This window comes from Populus euphratica, unplaced genomic scaffold, assembly GCF_000495115.2.
Source record: "Populus euphratica unplaced genomic scaffold, PopEup_1.0 scaffold797.1, whole genome shotgun sequence".
Lineage (NCBI taxonomy): Eukaryota > Viridiplantae > Streptophyta > Magnoliopsida > Malpighiales > Salicaceae > Populus > Populus euphratica.
Window position 1 is genome coordinate 33,322 of NW_011500661.1, and position 3,965 is coordinate 37,286.

Consider the following 3,965-nt stretch of genomic DNA (forward strand, 5'->3'; position numbering starts at 1 on the left):
AGGTGAAAAGGTTACACTAATGGTGTAAGAATAAGTATAGTGTAAACTTGATATGGACTTTAATATTTGATACTAACATGTTTTATATTTGTTATCTTGTTCACTCTTTAATACTTTGCTTGTTAAATAATTGATCTTCATTTATGTTATATAACACTTGGTACAACAAATGCTTGGCACTTTCATAGTTCATACTGGATGGTATAACCGACACTTGAGCTATGAAAGGAACTTGATTTGTTGTTAACATAAGTTATAATCATGAATGCTTGATGAAATTTACAAGTATTAGCATTAATCGAATAAGATGACTAATGTAATCATGTTAACAATCTATAATCTGAGTGGAACCTCCTTTGTGTGTGGTTTCCAATTGAATAATAAGAGTTTATACTATACTTGTTTGACATACCATTAGAGGAACCTCTAACATTGACATTTGTTATTATTATTGTTTAATCGTTACATTAATATTCCTTCTCAAAGTTCTCATCTTCTTCTTCTTCTTCTCCTTCTTTTTTTTGTATTATTATTGTTGTTATTGTTATTGTTATTGTTGTTGTATTATTGATATTTATAATTTGTACAATTAACCTCCCTGTGCTTCGACCCCGGTCTTGCCGGGTTATTTATTACTTCAACACTCCTGCACTTGGGAGAAGACATCAATCTTTTAGTCGTGTCATTAGCTAACTAAGAAATTAGTCTTGCTCAATATGGAGTTGTAAAACCTCAGCTATGGGTCATCAACCAAGATTAGGTCTTGATAGACCCCGTAGGGTGGTGTTTGTTGATGAACATTTTTGACTATCTCAAAGGCAGAACTAGGTTCTCCTTCCTTCAAAAAATTGTAGCCTCATATATTAGCTTTCCAACAAGACTAATCTCACTTGAAATAGAGTTCTATAAGACTAGATATAGTTAACAATCTGATGAGTATTAAGACAGTAACAGTTGGACAGTAACAGTTCAAATGTAAGATAGTAACAGTTGGAAAAGTCAAATAGTAATAGTTCAAAGTCAAACAGTAGCAGTTCAAAGTCAAACAGTAACAATTCAAAGTCAGATAGTAACAGTTAGAAAAGTCAGACAGTAATAGTTGGAAAAGTCAAATAATAACAGTTCAAAGTCAGACAGTAACAGTTGAAAAAGTCAAACAGTAACAATTAGAAAAGTCAGATAGTAATAGTTGGAAAAGCTAGACAGTAACACTTCAAAGCCAAACAATAACAGTTGGAAATTGGACAGTAACAGTTTGAAGTTAGATAGTAACAGTAGACTTTCACGTGAATACTATATAAAAGAATTGAGTCATACGAACACTTGCACATTGAGATACTAACTCTGAATATATACATGATATATGTATATATGTTATTATGAGGAAATGAACATGCATAAGAAAGTAACATGAGTAATGGATGAATATGGATTCTCTATAATATCGGCCTGAAAGAATGATAACTATGGTTAGATAAAGGATGATAACATTAATGGGTGTAATGAGAAAAATGTAAGATATAAAGAAATAAATTATTGAAAGAAAGATTTATTAGCTCTTGATATGATTATTATAAAACATATCCTTGAATGATGAATTTATAAGATGAGTTCGTGACTGCAGGAGGGACCACCGGTGCGGTGCAGCAGTAGCAACAGGGGAGCATGAGTAGAGCTTCTATTGCAGGTGACTTTTCACCTTCCTTTTAAATATTGTTGAATAATGAAAATACTTTATCATGAATGTTGTTGTCTTGTGTTAATTCATATATCAGTTTGCTAAATGCTTAAATGTTAACAAATGGTTGATTAGCTTCGGCTAATCGCATTTGAAGAGATGACCTTGAACAATGAAATACCTTATCATGAATATTAGATATCAGATTGTCAAATGCTTAAATGTTAACAAATGGTTGATTAGCTTCGGCTAATGACATCTAAATGGATGGCTGGGATAAATGATTGATTAACTTCGACTAATGGCATCCAAAGGGATGACTAAGACAAATGATTGATTACCTTCAGCTAATGGCATTCGAAGGGATGACCAGGACAATGATCGGGACAAACAATTGATTAGCTTTGGCTAATGGCATCTGAAGGGATGACCAGGACATACGATTGATTAACTTCGGCTAATGGCATCTAAATAGATGACTGGGACAAACGATTGATTAGCTTTGACTAATGGCATCTGAATGGATGACTGGGACAAATGATTGATTAGCTCCGGCTAATGGCATCCGAATGGATGACCGGGACAAACAATTGATTAGCATTGACTAATGGCATCTAAAGGGATGATCGAGACAAACAATTGATTAACTTTGGCTAAATGGATGACCAGGACAAATGATTGATTAACTTCGGCCAATGGCATCCGAATAGATGACCAGGACAAATGATAGATTAACTTCGGCTAATGGCATCCAAATGGACAAACGATTGATTAATTTCAGCTAATGGCATCCAAAGGGATGACCGGGACAAACAATTGATTAGCTTTGGCTAATGGCATCCGGAGGGATGACCGGGACAAATGATTGACTAACTTCAGCTAATGGCATTTGAATGGATGACCGGGACAAATGAATGATTAACTTCGGTTAATGGCATCCGAAGGGATGACCGGGACAAATGGTTGATTAGTTTTGGTTGATGGAATTCGAAGGGGATGGCCGAGTGAGTGAATAGTTAACTTCGACAAATGATGTCTTAAAGAATGGTCGGGTTTAAGATTATAGTTGATTGTAAGAATTGGTGCATATATATATGTACTGCAAGTAGTGTATACCAAGAACATGAAGGAACTACAAATGTCACGCTTCAAACATGAGATGATGTTAATGCTTCATTAAACTATCATACCATTTTCTTATTGTTGTTATTATTATTATTATTATTAAGTAATTGCATTCTTTTAAATGTTTTGTATGGTAGTAGGGACGTTATACCAACAAGGTGCCTAGGAAACCCCATACTCGAGAACCTACTTTTACAAGGAATCATGTAGTTGCATTCTAAATCATGATGTATTTTATATGAATCAATGTACTGAATGTATATCTATTATTAGATCCTTTTAGTTTAAATTTGTGATGACTATTTGTCGGATAGAATACAAACTCATGACTATGCATGTATATTTTAAATGCAAACTTCTAATCATGCAAACATAATATTATGAGTTTATGTAAGATTAACTTTTAAATGAAAATGTTGATTGTTGTTGATGTATAGATTACATATTGATGATGTGAAGGGAACATGTTCATTGATTTCTGACACAAGGTGTGTCAAGTACAAAAAAAAAATTATTGTTGTTTTGGGCTTGAAAAACGGGGTTATTACAAATAGATACTGCTACTAGCTTTGAATCTACTCTTAGCCTTGACGTTGTGATATGACTATTGTTCAATAAGATGTCATAAGCTTTTGGGTTTTGTTATTATTCTCTTAAGTTCAGGAATTCTTCTTGGCTAGGAATTGTTTCTCTTGCTCCCTTTAATGCTGCCTTATCAGGTTATGGAGCTATTCTATATTGGTGGGGTTATTATCCATTGGTTGGTTGCTGCCTAACCTAGCTGTTGTTCTTGTTAATTTCATTGCTCGACCGCTCGTGCTGCATGTTATGGCTAAATTAGTTGCTGCTTTATTTGTTGTTAATGTAATTATCAAATTTTTATCTAGTGCCTTATGTGGCTTTTTGGTCTCTACTAAAAGGGTTATCTTAGACATCTAATTTTCTATTGGTTTTCTGGGATAACCTCTTATGCTTTTTTCTTAGCCTTGGTTTTGCTAGTTTATGTTCTAGGAGCATGTTCCCAAAGTGTTTTTAATTTTTGGATGTATCATCTTGTACATCAACTTGCTAATATTTAGCTTTTTTTACTTTTGATCTTCAATATATACTTATATTCTAATAAAAAAAATATAAAGTTAGGCCGATTGATTAATTTAAAAGG

At 33.3% G+C, this 3,965-nt stretch overlaps 1 long non-coding RNA gene across 1 annotated transcript; it reads left to right on the forward strand.

The window, feature by feature from the left end:
• The first annotated feature begins 1,622 nt into the window (after positions 1-1,622).
• LOC105115896 (uncharacterized) lies at positions 1,623-3,197 on the forward strand. The gene is made up of 2 exons (XR_840411.1): positions 1,623-1,687; positions 2,941-3,197. It is a non-coding gene; the product is annotated as an uncharacterized LOC105115896 (long non-coding RNA).
• Positions 3,198-3,965: the final 768 nt, after the last annotated feature.